The sequence below is a fragment of the Lissotriton helveticus genome, chromosome 1_2 (genome assembly GCF_964261635.1).
Source record: "Lissotriton helveticus chromosome 1_2, aLisHel1.1, whole genome shotgun sequence".
Lineage (NCBI taxonomy): Eukaryota > Metazoa > Chordata > Amphibia > Caudata > Salamandridae > Lissotriton > Lissotriton helveticus.
The window spans coordinates 317,465,319-317,485,981 of record NC_136058.1 but is presented as its reverse complement, the minus strand read 5'-3'; the positions used below and the strand labels follow the sequence as shown (position 1 = coordinate 317,485,981).

Genomic DNA, 20,663 nt, shown 5'->3' with positions numbered 1-20,663 from the left:
TTCCTTGATAAAAATGCAGCTCGCAACAGCAGCCCCTTTTATGTTTCAAATAGCACATAGCGCACATTCATCGTACCTGCACACTTGCACAGCACACCTCATTTCCAAATACTCCTGTCATACAGCCCCACAATCATTCCGCAAGGTACAAAAACAAGCATTGGCATATCAAATAGGTCTCGCCTTTGGGACCTTATAACTGTTTAGCTATGCAACACTTGATGTTGTTGCACCAAGGATATTGTGCTGGATAACTAAGCACTTATTAGGTCCCAAAGGCGAGACCTATTGGCTTTGCCAATGCTACACTTTTTTTTGCAGTTAGCGTAAACTCAGCCCACTGCCATTAGAGCGCTTTACGTGACAAACAGATTATATTTCACTTTTTTTACCAAAAGTTTTGGTGGAATTATCATCACACTTCATATGTCGGGTAGTTACCAATAAAGTGTAGAAATAAAACAAAAAGCATTTTTAATTTGTATCCGTTCACACTTTATTAAAGCTTTTCCTTTACACACTGCTTTCTTGTCTGTGTGTGTTCTTGTAAGTTATCCGGTGTGAAGGGTGCTGGAGTCAGGTCCACACTGTGCTTGTTACTGTTGAGCAGTCACAGGAGAAAGGTGTCCACACAGGCACAGGAATGATAAAACACCAGTGTGTAGCGTCACGTGCCACCAGCACCGCCTAAAGATAATGTATGGATATCCACAGGAGAAAGGTGTCCACACAGGCACAGGAATGATAAAACACCAGTGTGTAGCGTCACGTGCCACCAGCACCGCCTAAAGATAATGTATGGATATCCACAGGAGAAAGGTGATCACACAGGCACAGGAATGATAAAACACCTGTGTGCAGCGTCAGGTGCCGCCCAGCACCGCCTAAAGATAATGTATGGATATCTGCAGAGACCAGGAGAATGAAAACAGGTAGGGAGGGAGTATGTTACGGATACAAATGCTCCACTGCTCAAGACCCAGAATAATTGGAAGCAAAAAACAAATTCGAATGGTGCCCTGCTCAATACCTAGAATAATATAAAATAAATGAAGTGAATAATAAATGTATCTTAGTTCACACCGAGATTTGAACTCGGATCGCTGGATTCAGAGTCCAGAGTGCTAACCATTACACCATGGAACCACCTGGAAGCAACACCTGTCACTTATCAGTCAAGTGCTGACTTTCTATTGGTCAACAGTGTCTGTTAAACGTCCAACTAAAGGAGTCTATTTCACAATTAAATCCTTAAAACACCGTACACAAAACTTTGATTTAACCAACACAAGGAAATGACACATTGATGCTTTAAACTGTTCTTTTGAGGCAGAGCTTTAACTTACTTTTGAAGTTGGTGTAAAGCCGAGAAACGGCGGACACAGGAGCTGCCCCCACAGAGGAGAGAAAACAGGAACTGCCTAAATCCTCATCTCCTATAAATCAACACAGCGCGAGATTAATGTTACAAAACAGAGTCTGAAACACAACCCAGCGGGTTATTAATGTCAGAAACTGAAGCGCCTCTCCCACAGCTCGGGCGGAGCAGGAAATAAACGAGCATTTCACACGGTGAGAGCTCAGGGCACGGGTGCCTTGTAATCCACGCGCTATTGATATAATCTGTACTCTTTGTTGTGTGATAAAAGGCAAACATCGAATATCCCTTCATAGCATTGATCTGTGGCTTTTCCACTCCAGCTCATTAACTATACATCAGCTGTGCAGGAAGGGCTGGGGCGGGAACAGGAGCTGAGGGGTCGGTGTAAACCACAGAGGGCTTTAGACTAAGAGAAGCAAGTGAGAGTTATTAGGATTTCCAGAGCCATTTTGGTTTGGATGGAATAAAATACATTTTATAATGTTGCAATAGCAAAAAACTGTACTTCCCATACCGGGAGTCGAACCCGGGCCGCCTGGGTGAAAACCAGGAATCCTAACCGCTAGACCATATGGGAGGCTGATGAGGCATTGTACAGCTCAGTCTCTGTCCTATCACACTCTCGTACACTTATAGTCATACTAACACTCCCATCATTTTACTATCAATGGGGTCACAGACCCCCCTCTCCGGACAAACCAGAAGGAATGAGGGGTGATTTGTGCCACAACCTGCTCATGTCTCATTGTTTACAACCCTGGAACTCAGAGCCCAGGACCAGAGGACAGCAGCAGCCCCCGCATTGACGCCACCCCCTGCCCCCCGCCAAACAAAGCCACGCCCCTCTCCCCAGGACCCCCCTTCACTCCTGTGTCTCCTCACCAGGCTGAGGACCCCACAGACCCCTCTCCAGTTAACGTCCAGCTGCTTCCTTGATCCCCCATCCCTGCACCTGTCACAGGCCCCAGGCTGCCCCCAGGGGGTCCAGGTACACCCCCTCCCCCCCTGCACCTGTTACAGGCCCCAGGCTGCCCCCAGGGGGTCCAGTTACACCCCCTCCCCCCTGCACATGTCACAGGCCCCAGGCTGCCCCCAGGGGTTCCAGTTACACCCCCTCCCCCCCTGCACCTGTCACAGGCCCCAGGCTGCCCCCAGGGGGTCTAGTTACACCCCCTCCCCCCTGCACCTGTCACAGGCCCCAGGCTCCCCCCAGCGGGTCTAGTAGTTACACCCCTCTCCTCCTCCTAGCAGCCCCGACCCCAGTCCTGGCACTCGATTGGTTGACACAGAGGAGGGGGGACCAGCTCAGGTCACCCTGGCTTCTTCCCAGGTATCTTCAGATGCTCAGGGTGACCGCCAGGGGGCAACACCGCCAGAGCCCTCACAGCCCACAGGGCTCTGGAGCAGCAATGGGACATCAGCAGCCTTGACAGGGGTAGGCCCCGAATAATCCCGCACAGCATTCTGGGAGAGCGGAGGGAGGAGCCTCTGTGGTGTGTGTTTTTACAAAAGTAAACATCTGAGGTTAAAAGCAATAAACACACATTACCTCCTCGTCCTGCCTTCCTCGCCACAGTAATCACAGATGAGCCTCAGGCTCCACACAGAACTCCAAGTAAAAAAAACAGCGCTCTAGTCTCCCTCTCCCTCCTCCAAGATGGCCCCCAGTGGCTCCAGCCAATCCCATAAAGGGATACAGAAGCACCAACACGACCTGTTCTTTTTTTCTGCACTTCTCCGAGTGCTGTGTTCTCCCTGCTGGTCAGGTGAGTGGGGCTGGGTTCCTGCTTTAGCAGTTCCCCTTGTCCTTTGGTATCTAGTTGGGGGAAGTTAGTGTTTGATATTTTGTGCTGACTTATGTTCGTTTTTTTTTGTCATTCCATGTGCTTCGTTCCTTTGGCCGAAGGGTCTGTTGTATGCGTTTCCCCCTGTTCCCCTGCTTCCTGCTGTGTTACAGAAGATCAGGAGGGAGGGATCTTTTGTGCTTCTGGTTGCTCCTTGTTGGAAGCGTCGCCCTTGGTATCCCCTACTGTTGGAATTGGCTGTGTCTCCGGGGTGGGCCTTGCCGTTCGTGCCATATCCTCTGATGGGTCCTCTTCTTCCTCTGCCTGTGTTCCGTTCCCTGGGTCTGCGGGCCTGGCTCTTGAGAGGGATTCTCTGATACGTGGGGGTTGTTCGGTGACTATGGCTGGGGTCATTCAACAGTCCCGGCGACCTTCTACGCTTAAGTCCTACGCCAAGCACTGGGATAATTTTGCTTCTTGGTGTGTTGGACGTGAGCTGTCGTTGGATTCTTTGGATCCGGCTCGCATTCTGGATATTCTGAATGATGGATTTGTGTTGGGCTTGGCCATTTCGACTCTTCGGGCTCAATGGGCCGCCATTCGGGCGTTTCATGTCCTACCTTTGGTTTCTATTTCTCCATTGGTTGCTAGACTTTTTAAGTCTATTTCTTTCCAACGCCCCCGTCCTATCATGTGTCCTCCTCCTTGGGACCTTCCTTTGGTTTTGCGTTCCTTGCAGTTGGCTCCTTTCGAACCTTTGGAGTCTGTGGACTTGAAGTTTTTGACTCTCAAGGTGGTGTTTCTTGTGGCGATTGTATCTGCCAGGCGTATGGGTGAGTTGGGTGCTTTCCTTCGTTCTGCCCCATTTTTGTTGGTTTTGGCGGACCGTGTGGTCTTGCGCCCTCATCCTACCTTTGTTCCTAAGGTGGGTTCTTATTTTCACCGATCTGCTGAGGTGGCTCCTTCCTGTTCTTTGCCCTGATCCTTCCTCGGCTGAGGAGTCACATTTGCACCTCTTGGATGTTCGTCGTGCTTTACTGATTTATTTGTCTCGCACTTCTTCTTTTTGTAAAGTGGACAACTTGTTTGTGAATTGTGGTTTGTCACGTCAGGGCCTGAAGCCCTCCCTTTCCACGATCAGTCGGTGGATTAAGGAGGCCATTTTGTTGGCATATGCTTCAGTTTCGGAGGTTCCCTCCCTTCCTGTTCAGGGTCGTTCCACCCGTTCGGTTGCTGTTTCCTGGGCTTCTTTCAAAGGGGTGTCCATGGAGGATTTTTGCAGGGCGGCTACGTGCTCGTCCCCTCATACCTTCATGACCCATTACCGCCTCCAGATTGGGGGTGGGGGTTCTGTTTCATTTGCCTCTTCTGTTTTGTCTGCGGGGGTTCCTTGTGAGGTTGTTCTTTTTGGTTGATATGCCTCTGTTTATTAAAATATGTTTTGCTGCACTGATGGTGTGGTCTGTTTCCTTACATGAAGCTGATTACTTTGGTATCGGCTCATCTGTGATTACTGTGGCGAGGAAGACAGGACGAGGAGGTAATGCCCCGGTTACTTACCGGTAATCTTCATTACTCCGAGTCCATGTCTTCCTCGCCACAGTATAGTTTCTCTTCCCTCCCGGCCGTGGTGGTGGCTTTATGTCTGCGGCTTGGTTCTTCAGGTCGTGTTGGTGCTTCTGTATCCCTTTATGGGATTGGCTGGAGCCACTGGGGGCCATCTTGGAGGTGGGAGAGGGAGACTAGAGCGCTGTTTTTTTTACTTGGAGTTCTGTGTGGAGCCTGAGGCTCATCTGTGATTACTGTGGCGGGGAAGATATGGACTCGGAGTAATGAAGATTACCGGTAAGTAACCGGGGCATTTGTAGTCATTCGCTGCTGTGTTGTTCCTTTCTGACATCATTTCAATTAAAAAGAACTGAATGGAGAAACTTTTAAATATATCTAGGATACGACTGCAGCCTGGGAGGGCAGATGAAACACTCAGAAGTACAAATGTTTCCGTATTTATTCATGTCAAATGTAAACAAGTTATACATCAAAATATGTATGTATCAAATCTTTATTTCGGTCCCAGGACCATAAAAGATATACATATAATTGTTACATCATTAAAATCAAGTGATAAACACATTTTTAAGAACATAGAATAAAAACCAGAGTGGTCCTCAATAAATTTAAAAGATAAAGTCGCTAAAACAGGGTGAATTGGTTAGCTCTGCCTCCCCGTGCCCTTTAGCAGCCTAGCACGTATAACCCACATTGCAGTTAAAAATTTTGACATTGCCAAGACAGTTACCGAGGATAAGTCAGTTTTTAAAACTCTATAAGCAGGTAGAAGTTGTCTAAAACCCCAGTTTTTGAGTAGCGGAACAATCCAATACTTTCTGCTTTTTCGATAGGCTGGGCACATAAATACAGCATGCACATCGGTCTCCTGTGTGTTGGCACAAGTAGGACATGTCCCGGTGCCGGATTGGCTCGACCATCCTTTAGTAAAGGACCCCAGAGGTAATGTCCCATACCTCCACTGCAAAAATAATTTCCTTGTTAAGGGAGGCATGATATCATTCAATACACATTCCATAGTATAAGTGTCTTTAGATTGGATAAAATGGAAGGTTCGGGATCCTTCACGGACATTGTCCAGTGCTCCGGCAAGCATATAGTCATTATAAATTCTGGACAGCATCTTCCTCGAGATGCTGGTGCTGGCTCTCTCAGGATCTGCCCATAGTCCTGGAATTCCAAGGGACTCACACATGCTCTTAATGTAACTTAACCAAGGTATACTGCTTGCTTTCGGAGCAGCTAAAAATTCCTGGAGCTCCGCTCTGTAGGTTATCAGTTCTTGAGAGCTCCATAGGCGGCGCCAAAAAGCCAATGGTTTGAGGCCAAGTTCCTCGGTGATTGGCCTCACGCCCAGATCCAATCTTAGGGGCAAGAGTGGTGTACTACAGGGGAGAGATGTTAGTTGCCTTAAGAACTTATTTTCAGCGCTTAACAAACTTTGGGATGGTATGTGGCCCCATAGCTCTCCACCATAGGCAACTGCTCCCCGAGCCTGGACTTTGTAAATTTGAATTGCTGTTCCAAGGGGGCGGTAAGTAGATTTACCAGCAATTCTTAGAATACCACCCGCCCTTTGGGTCAGTTTCATGGTCGATTTGGCTTGATGGGCCTCCCACGTCAAGTTTTGGTTGAGGGTTATCCCCAAGTACTCGAATGTCTTCACTCTTTCTAGGCTTACTACTCCGAGCTTAGGGTTCGGTCGGTTGGTCGGCTTTGGGTTTAAAATCATAAATTTTGTTTTCTGTGGGTTAACTTCTAATCCCCTTTCCTCACAGAAGCCCAGAAACCCATCTAATACCCGCTGGATGCCCATAGGGGATTTGGACAGCAGCAGGGTATCATCCGCAAACATTATTGCGGGAACCCTGCTGCCGCACAATTTCGGGGCATCGGTGTTGGCAATCCTGGTCAGGTGCTCTATTACCCCGTTCACGAAGAGGCAAAACAGGGTCGGTGCAAGCACACAACCCTGCCTTACCCCTCTCCGGACGGGGAACCTTTTAGTTAGAGTACCGTTGTTCCCGCACCTGACTTGTGCAAAGTTGTTTTGGTGTAATTTCATGAGGATTGCAAGAATATCTTTTGGGACCCCCAAGTCCTCCATAACCCTCCACAGCCTGGATCTGGGCACCAGATCGAAAGCGGCGCGCAAATCCACGATAACTGTGTACAGCGCGCCAGCCTCGATCAGTGCCGTCCTCCAGTAGATGAGGCTCAGTCTAAAGACCTGGTCGACCGTTGAGACCCCCCTCCTAAATCCCGCTTGATATGGGCTCATGGTATTAGTTTCATCCAGCCAATTCTGGACCCTATCCAGCACCAGCCTCCCGAAAAGTTTCTGAGAGACGTCTATCAGACTGATGGGGCGGTAATTGGCTGGGAGCAGTGGGGATCCCCTTTTGAATATAGGGACTACCTCTGCTCCCAGCCAAGTATCCGGTACCCTCATTCCTCCCAAGATCCCATTGAAGATTTGTGACAAATATGGTGCCCATATCCCCGGCTCCTGCTTGTATAGGTCGCCTGGTACCCCGTCTAGGCCAGGGGCTTTTCCTGCTGACAATCCTTCGATAGCTTTTTGAACCTCACTTATTAAAAAGGGTTCGCATTCTGTGGCAGCCTCCAGGGTATATGAATTATAGTTCGAGGTTTCCTCTTCTGAGGAATATAGGGACTCAAAATGGGATTGCCACAAACTTGGGGCGATGTTTGGCTCGATAGCTGAAGAAAGATCTTCCGAGCCATGATTTACAAATCGCCAACATTTACGAGAGTCCCTATTCCCTAGGGCACCCAAAAGTTTCTCCCAGTGGGCCTCGTCCCATTCCACCCTTGCATTCTCCAGGAGTTTCTTATGTGACCTTCTTCTAAGTTGTATTTCCTCCCTATTGTAGCCCGCCTTGATAGCTAGCAGGAGGTCGCATTTGGACTTACGGCACGTGGAATTGTACCAAGTCTTTTTTCTATTCCCGCCACGTCTATCATTTCCCTTGTTAAAGAGGTCTGCCTCCATTAAATTAGTAAGATCTTCGTGGGATTGCCACATTTGAACTCTAGTTTCATCGTTGTGGGGGCCTTCCCCATGGGCAAGTGTCTCCTCCAATACTGGCATAATCTTGGCGTAGAGTTTTGGCAGTTTGTCATCACGTGAGATCAATTTCTCCCATCTCACTCTCCTTCTGTTATTCTCGAGTGCCAACCCTGTCTTTGGCCACTGTTTAGTTGTTCCCTCAGCCCAGGTGCCTGAGATGGCATAGTCGAGTTCTAAGGCGTTGTGATCGCTGTCCAACCTGTCTATTATCTTGAAGTCAATGACCAGCGGCCATGAAGACATTTGGACTAAGACATAGTCCAATCTAGATTCACTTCCAATTTTGTTGAATGTGAATTTACTTGGGACATCTGATTTTGTGCGACCGTTACATGCCCTGAGGCCATGATTAAGTGTGAGAGCTGTTATCTGCAGGGCGAGAGGGGTCCAAGCCCTCGCGGGGGGTGCCATCGTTGCTGGCACCAGCCATCTTGAATCCTCCTCTTGGGAGGGTCCATCAAGAAGGCCTGGCAGCGGCTCAAAATGTGCGTTTAGATCACCTCCCACCAAATAGGGAAGTTCCCTAGGAATTTGACTCAAGAGCACAGAAAGTTCTTCAATTGTGCTTGATTCTTTGGATGCGGGCGTGAGTCTCGAATAGACATTTATCAATAGAAGTTTGTAGGAGTTAGGCCATTCTAACTGCACCGCCAGAATATAATCTGAATCCACGTTTAAGACGGTAGCATTGCAGCCCAAATGGATAGCCACCCAGGTTGCCAAGCCTCCCGAGGGTCTACCTCGTCCTCCCCACTTCGCGGGTTTCGTGAAGACTGCAAAGCCATGGCGAGTGTGTTCTTCTCTTGCCCAAGTTTCTTGAAATAGGCAGATGCTTCTCGAGTTAGTGAAGGAAGCCCACTCCTCGCATTCTAGCTTGCTAGCCAGGCCCGCCACGTTCCACGAAATTAGGTTCAGTGATAAGGGACGTGTTGGTTCCTGCGGTTTATTTTTTGCCAGGTTTGGCTTTGGGGGTCCTAGTGTGACATCGCCCCTCATTCTGTCCCCATCGGATTCGGCCGGAGTCTTTTCCGGCGGGTAACTAACATCTTGGCTAGTTATTTGGGTTTTCAGGGCAGCCCTGTGTTCCCTTTGTAATGGGGAGTCTTCCGAGTGTGGTGACCTATCCCTTTTGAAGTTTGCTGGGGGCAGCTCACTAGTTGCCGGCTCTAGTGGTCAATCGACCAAGTCGAGATTGCTGTATCTGTTGAAGGTCGGAAGATAGCCAAAGTGAGGATTAGTGTATGGCCATGGGATTTCTCCCCGTCTTCCCCCCCAATCGCCTCCAAACCTATTTCTCCTATTGACAAGCTCCCACCCTTCTTCCTCCTCATAATGTCGTGTATACTCTTTCGCCATTTGCCTGTTGTATTTTTCTCCTTCCACACTACCCCCCACCCCCACCCCCTTCTACTACCAAGGCCCCAGCCCTCCTCCTCATCACGCACTGGCAAGTTGTTGGCAATCATGTGTCCTTTGTGGTAATTGTCCCACCTATCTCTCCTATTAGGTCCCCACTCCTCCCTCCTCTCTTGCTGGAACCCCCATCTCTGCTTTTCTGCTACATAAGCACTTGAAGGGTAGAAGAACGAAAGAGGTAAAGGCTGGATGGGGCTATCCTGGTCGTCAACGGACCAGCTGCATATATAAGCAGCTGTGTTGGTGTCCCTGAACCTCACCAGGATACAATCCCCTGCGATTGTTTTCCTCTGCTCTCCTACCCAAGTAGCTCTCCGCGCCGTAAGGATTGATCCTGTTATACCAGGAGGGAGTGGTCTATATTTGGACAACCAGTCAATGGCCTTTTTTTAAGGGAGGAGGCAGCCTCTTTAATATTAGGTTTTAACTCGGGTACCCCAGCTAGTATTATTGTGTATGGTACTGCCTCAGGCGGGAGATTCACAGTTTTGCTTTGGGGGATATTTATTTTCATGTTGGCTGATGGTGGCTGATCTTTCTGTGATTGTCTAGGAGTAGTTGTGTTGTTAGCCTTGGAGTGTGTATTTAGGGCGGGGGGTGCGACTAGGGATGATTGTGGCGCGGCAGTTGTTTTCCCATTCGATAGTTGGGGAGTTTTATTCTGGGTAATTTTGGTTTGGGTATTTTGTGTGGGACCTATAGCTTTCTCCTTCAGTATCGTTGCCAGCTGAGGGGTCTTATCAGCTAGTAATTCCCGCCCCCCTGTATTACCTTTCCTTTCTGGTTTTATTAAATCCGCCAGCTGAACTGTGGATTTTTCTATATTAATCAGCCTGGTTTCTATTTTTATTAGACGAGCTTCTAGCGGACTCAGGAGGGACCTAATAAGTGCGCCTATGTCCGCCAGTGTAATATCCTCACTAGAGGGATCCAGTATAGAATTGTTGTACAAGGATGCTGGATCCAATACTACTCTTTTGGTGGGAGGAGCCTCGTCTCCTTCCACCGACGGGACACTCGAGGTGTTTTCACCCCTCGCAGGAGTTTTACTTGCAGTGGTGGACCTAGGGGTTTTTGGTTTCTTCCCCCCCTTGGTAGCCCCCCCTCTCTCTCTTTTTGGAATAGCACCTTCCTTTGCCCCTCTTGTGCTATCGAAGATTTTCCCACTTGGAATATGTGGGGTTGGGTCTTGAAGGTGATTAGAGATGGCAATATGAGGTGTCTGTGTATTGGGAAGAGTCAATAAGCTCATGTCATCAAAATCAATATCGGAGTTAATGGGAGTCTGATTTGACCCTGGTACCCCCCCCGGTATACTGAGTGAGGATTTCCCCCCCCTCTGGTGTTTTGGCTTGTGCAAGCGGGCCCATTGAGGACCTCCGCACCCAGTCGATTTCCTGGGAGATCCGTCGTTCTAGTACTTCTATATCTTCTATCAGAATTGCGCTGGCCCTTACAAAATAGTTATCAATAGTACCTTGGGCTGCTCCTGCCGCTTCCATAGATCATTTGCTCCTGGTTTGCCGCATTGACATTCCCAGTGTCAGGTAATCCAATGGTCTTCTCCGGTGAATCGGGAGAGCTAGTCCGGGCAAGGGGGGTGGCCCGTCCTCCCTCGTCCTCGAACGGCCTCAAACGGCCCGCTCTTTGCCCGGTCTTCGCCCGCGCTTCCGTCCGCGCGCGCTTCCCGCGATCGCGTCCGGGGGCTGGGCTAAATAGGAGGAGGAGGGGGGCGGGAAGAGGCACCAGGTGCGCGCGATGTTCTGGCGCAAGCACCTCTGGTCCTCGCAGTCCCGCTCCCGTTTGCAAGGCGTAGGCTCCCCACAGCAAGGTTGGTAACTGAGCACACGGGCTCCCAAGTTACAGAACACAGTTCGGTTTAGAAATGTCTTTTAAATCAGGGAAAGGCTTCTGCAACTCACGACTGCGAGCGGCATCAAAATATGTATCTATGTTTACACCGGATGTAACAAGTGTGCACTAATAGGGTCAGGGTGCAGTTTATTTCCCCCATTTCTTCCTTTCATACATGTGGGTCCCCAGTAAGCTTTCAGCTGCTCTGTCTTGTTATTCTGAGTCAGGTGTTAAAAGGGGGGCCTGGTCCCTAGTTTGGGGGGCCAGAGTACGGAGGCCCCGGGGCACCGGAAGTAAACACCCCTCCTTGATACAACTATGGCCCGGTAACCTCTGATTGCCCTCTGACCCTTCAGACTGGATTCCTGCAGGCCTCTTTTATAGAGGAGGTGGTACTGACGTTGAGGCAATGCTGTTGAGGGGCAAAGGACTGACAATGGCTCAGCATTTCAACCCAGTCTCCTCCTATTATCATCTTTGTTACATCCACAGCATATAAGAGCTCTGATAGGTCAGAGGGGACAGCCCTCTTGTCACCTTCTGGTGTTTAAACAGATCCTATTACAAGGACCAGCCCCTGAACTTTAAGTAAGACCAGCACCTGGGGCCCCCCGGGGTCTGAGTGTGTGTCACAGACAGGGACTCGCTGACGTTGGCAACCCCCAGTGACTGAATCATCTTTACCAACATCACAGAACAGAAACATAAAATGTAAGACCTGATGAAGTTTTACATTATACTCTTTAATAAGATAACAAAGAATTCCAGAATACGTGAATACCATATTTATAATAAAAATGCACGTAGCCCTAAAAACACATTTAATTATTTAATGTTTCAAAGAGCATCTGAACGTAAAAAAATAACACTTAAAATACCATAACAAATGTTACCCAGGATCTACAGTAATAATATATCCAAAGTATACACGAAACACCCTAAATAAATTAAAAACAAATATAACTCTGATCCAATACCAGGAAACCTACGGTGTTGGAGCGCTACATATATATAACTAGCTAACATAACCTCATTTTTAACTTTTGGATCCCAAAAATAATAAATGCAAATATATCATGAAAATCAGTCACGACTCAGACGTTTCCCTGTTAGTTAAATATCTGTCGGGTTTGCAGCTTTATCAAGTGTTTAGAAACAGAAAAGTATCCACATGACTGGGCTCCGTGCCCCCTCCTCATGCCATATAGCGCCTCGTCATCCCCATCCAGCCCAGCCTTCGATAGCTCAGTTGGTAGAGCGGAGGACTGTAGTGGAGTGACTGTCATCCTTAGGTCGCTGGTTCAAATCCGGCTCGAAGGATTTTTGCAAACTCTACACTTTTTCCTTCTGCTTCACAATAGAAAGCGCCTCTTTCTCAGACCCTCACACGCCGGGGCTTTTCCTGCCTCCTCTCTTCACCTTTACAGCCCAGCTCTCTCCTGGGGGGGGGGGAGGCTTGTGGGAGAGTCTCCCGCCCCCCCCCCTCCCTGTGTGCAGCCCCCGCTGCAATGCCCCCTCATCAGACAGAGCCAGGGGCCCCTGGGCTGAAGAGCCAGCCCGGGGCCCCGTCTGGAGCAGCCCTGGGAGCTGGTTGTGGTGACTCTGGCATCAGGGGATGCTGCTGAGAGCGTCTGCTGGGAGGCCAGAGGGCTGCTGTGAGGTGTGAGGGAGGAGTGTGTTTGTGTGTATTGTGGGAGGGAGTGTGTGTGTTGAACCTGTGGCCCCCTGCGTTGGTGTCGAGGAGCTGGAAATGAGACGCATCAGTCACAGGCGGGACAGGGCGGGTTGAAGCCGCGACAAGGAGCTGCTCAGCGGTGGTGCACCCATCAAATCCTCGTTAGTATAGTGGTCAGTATCCCCGCCTGTCACGCGGGAGACCGGGGTTCAAACCCCGACGGGGAGGTACTTTTTTTTTTTTCAAACTAAGCAAAGGTTTTGACGATAGAAAAGCTTTTTTAAATGCAATTTATAAAGTTATACTGATATTACAATTTTCTCATTCTTTTTATTCATGGCCACACCTTTACAAGTTAAAATATTTAGAAGTCTTTTACCTTTTGGACTGCATCTGTGCCTTTCCTTTTAAGTAATTGAAAAAGTAAAAAGTAATTGAGGCTTATTATTTATATAAAAGTAAGTAAAAGTGAAGGAGGCCCCCTACTGGTAATGATTATGGACCAGGGGAGAACAGAGAACAAAAGAATTGGGGTCCTATGGGGAGCCACAAAGAGTGGTATCCATGAAAAAACTACCCGTACTCAATAGCACCTTAGTCAATGATACCAATCACACAATGGACAAAGAAACCTCAAAGTGTTCAGTTGTGTTTACCTTCTAGTAGTCAAAGTAAAACATTTGGTTGGTCCTGTTATATAATATTCAAAATGATGCATGCAGCAGACTTAGTAAAGTTAAGTACATAAGTAACAGTAAAAAACGACAAAAATATTTATCCGGCAAGAATATTTTTTAATCATAAAGGGTTAATTCATTTATACAAAAAAGTACACAGTAAAAAATAATCAAACGCAATGCATCATATTTAAAACGGATGAAATAATGTAAAATACTCAAGATGCACACTACAGAAAGAGAAAATGATAAAAATGTTCAAGAGGAACAGTTGTCGACGCGGCGTTTCGGTACAGTGTTAAAAACCTTCATCAGGACAGTTTCTGTTAAAGAAACAACAAAATTACTGTGTGTTTGGTTACATATATCATCATTTTTTTTAAAGTTACAGACAAGCTGTTATAACCCAAAACATAATTCCAAACTGTTTGTTTTACATTTTTTTGTCTCGTTTATTCTTCACATTATTGCACTGCAACAAGGGGCCAACACAAAAAGTAATCGGGCACTGATTCGAAAGAGGTTTACGTTATTGGTATCATGAAAAAGGTGGGGGTAACAAAGGGAGTGCTAAGCACTACTACTGTGGAGTTAAATATATCCTTATTCTCAATGTACATGGTAAGGGAATGCTTACCTCGGTCATTAAGAGGTATGATGATCTTAATGATGCACTAAAATAGCGTGCAGGGTATTGGGCATGAAAAGTCCAACCAAATTCATAAATTTTTGGCTGGGCTTGAAGATAAAAACAATCTAAAAAGTAATAGAGAAAAAGGCCATTATCAAATTGTAATTGAAGGTATAGTTGCTGGCACAATGCGTTTTGAGGGGCAGACTGAAAATACACCCGTAGTCAGTACCTTTATTAGTTAAGGAGCAAGCTCACACTGGAATAACAGGAGCCACCGATCTCAAGATCCTGTTTTATTGGGTGTATCTGAATATCCTGTTTGATTGGATATATCTGAAGCGAAAAGAGGAAGAGGGCAAGGCGGATTTGTTAGTGCTGTTACTGCCTATTTAGTGTCATCAAAAACCCTTTAGCTCTGGTTCTCACTTACCCCGGTTGTTTAATTGGGTAAGAAGCAATGCAGCCACGGTTTTTGAATAGAATCCCCGTGTGTGCACTGGGAGAGAGGGGGAAGTGACAGCCTCCCTCGTAGCCACCGAAATCTGTGAAAAAAGAGCGCTATTAGTTTGCAGTTTATGGCTATATTAAGCGCATGAGATATGCTGTTTGTTTACTTTAAGTTAAGTCAAATTAAAAAACGAAGACCCCACGGGTCAAGTGCTGTTTATACATAAATTGTCATTGATTAGGTGGCCACGCATGATTCAATCAACATGTGGCATCACTCGTGATTATCAGCTCGTAAGATATGCTATTTGTTTGGTTTAAATTGAACAACGAGGACTTGAACAGTCCAGTAGAGTTTGCTCAGAAATTATTATTGATAAAGTAACCTCATAGAACTAACTAGACACGTGGCAACATTAGCGTCTACTATTGCTTGGTTGTGCGCATTCGAATGACGGACTTGGCAGAATGGCAATATTCACGCTGTTGTCCGTGCGTGCGATTACATTTGACTGAGCCGCTGTTAGGCAGGGCTACAGATACAAGTGGGAGGTTCAGAGTCCCTACCGCTTACCTCAATCAATCGGGCCGGCCTCCCTGCTCCTGTTAACTTCAGCGTTTCGGGGGTTCTGGCAAAGTATTTTTGTGTTTCCGCGCGTAGAGCGTCTTATATCAGAAAGAACCGCTCATTGGTTTGTTTAAATCTCCAACGTGATTGGACTCCAGTAAGTCACATGTTAAGGGCGCTTTTTTTTGGAGATTACGAGATTTTGGAAACAAACTTTATTGGTTGTTACGGGGACATCCACGGCGGCTTATCAGCCTTTAAACCCCGCGATATGGTTAGAGAAAGTAAAAGTAATGTTGTTTAGTCAAGGGCAGTTAAACAAATTGTAGTGGACCGCAATTGAAGATATTAGCACCTGTTTTATTGGTAAAGAGGCGGTATCTGGGAACAATTCAGATACATATGTAAAAGAAATTTTTTAATACATTTTTAATAATAAACCATGTTCCAAAGCGTCTCCTTGTATAGAGAATAAGCGTTTGGTCTTTATTTCCCTACTGACAATAACGTAAGGGCATTAAGAGGTGCTCTCATAAAGGCATTAAGAGGTCCTATACTATGCGCTCCCAATCTTCTCTACTGTTTAACCCTTGCCTGACACTATTAAACTTAGACATATAGAACTGCTCACGCTTCTTTCTTTTCTGATTGAGGTCACCGCCTCTAGTTGTAATGGTGACAATTTCAAGGCAGCACCACTTAAGATCACTAATGTTGTGTTTCATCTTGCACCAGTGTTCTGTAAGCGGTGCCCCCTTCTTGTTGGTGCGGAGGGCTGACCTATGCTCATTCATCCTAATGCGAATTTCTCTAGAGGTCTCACCAATGTATATGAAATTGCAGGGGCAGCGGATCAAATATATGACATTTTTAGTCCTGCAATTCATAAAGCTTTTGGGTTTACAGGTTGCGTTGTTATTAGTGATGGTGCTGCCGCGGATAATATCGTTGCAATTACTGCAACCAGAGCAAGGGAAAGTTCCAGTCGGCAAAGGGGCATGATCAATACATGGCTGCTCATGTCTTTTAGGTTCACTATATGTGTGCACGAGATTATTATGAATCGTGCAGTTTCGTCGGAAAGAGAACATAGGTTTAGGAAGTCGACTCTGATGTTTGTCACTTACTAGATGCCAGTTTCTATTGATTATGTTCTTGAGTTTGTTGGTGACATGGTTAAAATTAGTTACAAAGATAATGGGTTTAGGGGAATCATCTCTATTTGTCTTACCATTGAAAAGACTTTCTCGATCATAATATTTCGCACGTTTGTATGCATGCCTAACCATTCTTCTCGGGTATCCTCGTTCAATGAATTTAGTTTTTAATATGGCTGCATGTACCAATAACGTAAACCTCTTTCGAATCAGTGCCCGATTACTTTTTGTGTTGGCCCCTTGTTGCAGTGCAATAATGTGAAGAATAAACGAGACAAAAAAATGTAAAACAAACAGTTTGGAATTATGTTTTGGGTTATAACAGCTTGTCTGTAACTTTTAAAAAAATGATGATATATGTAACCAAACACACAGTAATTTTGTTGTTTCTTTAACAGAAACTGTCCTGATGAAGGTTTTTAACACTGTACCGAAACGCCGCGTCGACAACTGTTCCTCTTGAACATTTTTATCATTTTCTCTTTCTGTAGTGTGCATCTTGAGTATTTTACATTATTTCATCCGTTTTAAATATGATGCATTGCGTTTGATTATTTTTTACTGTGTACTTTTTTGTATAAATGAATTAACCCTTTATGATTAAAAAATATTCTTGCCGGATAAATATTTTTGTCGTTTTTTACTGTTACTTATGTACTTAACTTTACTAAGTCTGCTGCATGCATCATTTTGAATATTATATAACAGGACCAACCAAATGTTTTACTTTGACTACTAGAAGGTAAACACAACTGAACACTTTGAGGTTTCTTTGTCCATTGTGTGATTGGTATCATTGACTAAGGTGCTATTGAGTACGGGTAGTTATTATTTATATAAACATATATGATATTAAAATCAAAGAACTACATGGAAAATGCATTTTAACGAGTATTCTTCATGCTAAATAAATGGAATGTTGGTGGCGGGATCTGAATGGGGAATTGTTTTATACGATGGTATCACTTTTATCTATTTAAGCGTAAAAGTTTAAAACTTACAGACACATTGTGAAAGTAAAAGTGCCACTGGGCGGACGTGCACGCCCCACCACCCTCATCAGAGATCTTATATTCCCAGGTCCAGCATGAGTACCTGACACAGGTCGGTGTTTACCCTCTGTATTGGGACATGATAGGACTACAGGGCCCTGCATTGTAAGTAAAACCCTGTCCAGTAGGGTGACCTACTGGCATGGGTGCAAGTTCAGGACGGTGAGTGTAAAAATTCAGGACAAAATTTTGAGACAAATGTAACGTTTTACAGACACATCAGAGGATGTCGCGCAATAGTATATAAGTAAGCCCATCAATATCCAAACATATTCTTCCATTTGCTAACCTATCCATCATGTATCCTTCCTTCCATCCATCATTTCATTCATCTATCCATACTTTCACTCATCCATCCACCATTTCACAATATCCATCCGTACACTCATCCATCCACTCTTCCACCCGTCCATCCGTACACTCATCTATCCAGCCATTTTCCCTTTCACCCATCCAGCCATCCTTTTACTTACTCATCCATCCACCCAGTCACTCTTCCTTCCACCCATTTACCTTTTCAGTCATCCATCCATCCTCTCTTTCTCTCTCCATTGACCCTTTCACTTAGCCATTCTTTCTCTCATCCATCCACCCAGTCACTCATCCTTCCACCCATACACCTTTTCAGTCATCCATCCATCCTCCCTTTCTCTCTCCATTGACCCTTTCACTTAGCCATCCTTCCTTCCATCCATCCACCCATCCCTCTACTCATCCACTCATGAATCCATGCATTGACCCTATCACTCATCCATCCATCCTTTCACTCATCCATCCATCCTTTCACTCATCCATCCACCTTTTCACCCCTTCACTCATCTATCCATCCTTTTGTCCATCTATCCTCCTTTTTACTCACTCATCCATCCTTACATCCACCCTTCCACTCATCTGTCCATCCATTCACACTTTAACTTATCAATTCATCAATCCATCCATCAATTAACGCATCCATCCACCCATTCACTCGCCCATCAGCCATCCTTTCACTCATCCATCCATCCTTTCACTCATCCATCCACCTATTTACCCATCCATCTACCCTTCCACCCATACATCCACTTACCTTTTCTCTCATCCATCCTTCCACTCACTCATCCATCCATCCATCCTTTCTCTCATTATCCATCCATTCACCTGTTCATTCATCCATTCACCCTTTCACTAACCCATCCAGCCATCCAGCCATCCCTTCAATTACTCACTCGCCCACCTTTTCATATGAATTATGAGCTGAGCCCTTGACTGCAGAGTTGCAGACAGAAGAGGCCCATCAAGAATGTCACCCTTGCTGTAGTTCCTAAAGCAAGGGGTTGGGTGGGGGTAGGGTTCACTATGCCCCTGCACTTAGGCAATCTCAAAACGTGGAAGTCATGAGTCAAGTATGATGCACAGTGCCAGGAAGTGAGGTGACTGTGGCATGGTGTTGCATTTGTATTTTATTTGTATTTTAGAGTATTTGTAGAGTGCAACCTTCATCCCAAGGTACATCACAGGCTGTTGTTTCCAGAGCTTTAAGCAGGGTGAAACAAAATGGGGGTGGAGTCTCTCCAAAGGGGGTGTTTAGTGTAATTAAGGGTGTGGCTTAAAACACCCAAGCTAAAAATCTATGCTTAGCATAGTTTGTTGCTGGACTGGTATTTTGCCTCTTTTGTCATTGTATCCAGAAAATTAACACAACAAGTAATGTTACACCTGCAAGCCAAAACTATTGGCTTTGTCAATGGTTGTTAGTAGCATAAGAGGAAACAGCAGAAACCATTCCATCGTTGAATATAATATTGAAAATGCACTTTTTTTAAATGATGAGACTGAAAGAACTATAGCGCCTTCTTTTTAACTTGTTTCCCCACCTTCTTTGAATGAACTGGATTCTCATGTAGCAGCATTGGTGTTTTTGCACATTTCTTCCATCTGACAGAATGCCCTGCCCTAGGCCTAGGCAAGAGGAGGCCACCACATGCTGGGAGAGCCTAGACTGGCCCATTATCATTCTGGATGTGGCAATCAGCCAGCACACAGAATGACAATGGGCAGGTGGGGCTGCTCTTGTGCTCCCAGGAAGAGTGCGAGGCGGCCCCATCAGGGAGCTGAGGCTTCATGCAGGGGAACAGTGCTATTCCCCAATGCCCAAAATTACGGACAAAAGGCATCCGTAAAAGGGATCATCACAGACAACGGACGTGAGATCCAAATTCCAGACATTCCGTGACATTTACACACGGTTGGTCACCCTACTGTCCAGGGGGAGCTGCTCATGCATGTGCGTGTCTGGCAAACCTGGGGCTGTCCTCCTGCAGGGTCCCTGAGAAGAAGCTCTGACCCTAGCATTGTACTTTCTATTTTTCTTGGTTCATTGGTCAATGATATTTTTAGGTCGAGCCTGGGCAGCGAATGGGCTGCTCTGCGATGCATGCTGTTTTGGAATTTGTACTTGGAGTCCCGCCCACTCTCCGCCCATATTTGTCATTGGCTTGTACCATTGTCCTTCATAAATGCTAGCTCCTGATTCCTTAATAGGCTTGTTAGTCCCTCCTTAGTACCGCCTTGTAAGCTCCCATAAGGACCTGCCCTTTTAGTTCGGTCGTTACACAGTAGGTCTTTTTAGGTCGAGGACCGAAGGCTGCGCAGTCTCCGGGAGGAGATTTAATGATTTTGAGTATGGGGGCTTGAACCCGCCTCTCTCCTCCATTGGCTGGCTTCCTAAACGGAGGCCAGCCATTGGAGGAGAGGGGCGACACTCCTTTCAAGCCCCGTCTCTTTCGGATTCGGGGGCGTATTTTTTTGCATTCTTTCGACTGTGATGTCATCCGTCACTCAGAACGCCAAAAACACGCCCCCGAAACCGAAATTTTCGGACGTTTGTGGCCGCCATTGTTGCCCGGAACTTGCCTTTGCGTACAGATGATCACCCAATCACTGAAGCTGTCACTGCGTTTTCTTACTGTCAGGTAAAGCCATATCATCCAATAAACAGCCGCGCAACACCAGAATCTATTTCCGAGGTCCATGTCCATTTCCTCCTATCAAGGGCCGCGTCGTCTACGTGCCATCCGTAAGTTCCTATACGGAGCGAGACTCTGTCACTTTCTCGTCCAATGGCAGAGCTCTCCTGTTCCCAAGCCCCCACTCTTCATCTGTGTGCGTGTATTGCTACCGCCATGTTAGTGCAGGCTCAAGCATTTTTGGTGCTGTGGGGGTCGTTCGCAATGCCGCTCCATAGGGCAGGCGGCACGGACTGAACGCGGCGACTCCCGTCTAACGCTGAGAGCCAAGTGCTGTCTGCTGCCCGCCATGAGCCACCCCATCTCGGCCGGGGGAGGCCTGGGCTCGGGGAAGGCAGGTGGCGGCGGGA

General features: G+C 46.6%; 3 non-coding genes across 3 annotated transcripts; 1 reads left to right on the top strand and 2 right to left on the bottom strand.

Moving 5' to 3' along the window:
* Positions 1-1,073: 1,073 nt before the first annotated feature.
* Positions 1,074-1,146, bottom strand: TRNAQ-CUG (transfer RNA glutamine (anticodon CUG)). Its single transcript has one exon. It is a non-coding gene; the product is annotated as a tRNA-Gln (tRNA).
* Positions 1,147-1,886: 740 nt separating this feature from the next.
* Positions 1,887-1,958, bottom strand: TRNAE-UUC (transfer RNA glutamic acid (anticodon UUC)). The gene has a single exon. It is a non-coding gene; the product is annotated as a tRNA-Glu (tRNA).
* Positions 1,959-12,332: 10,374 nt separating this feature from the next.
* TRNAY-GUA (transfer RNA tyrosine (anticodon GUA)) lies at positions 12,333-12,418 on the top strand. Its single transcript is given in 2 exon segments — positions 12,333-12,369; positions 12,383-12,418. It is a non-coding gene; the product is annotated as a tRNA-Tyr (tRNA).
* The last annotated feature ends 8,245 nt before the right edge of the window (positions 12,419-20,663 follow it).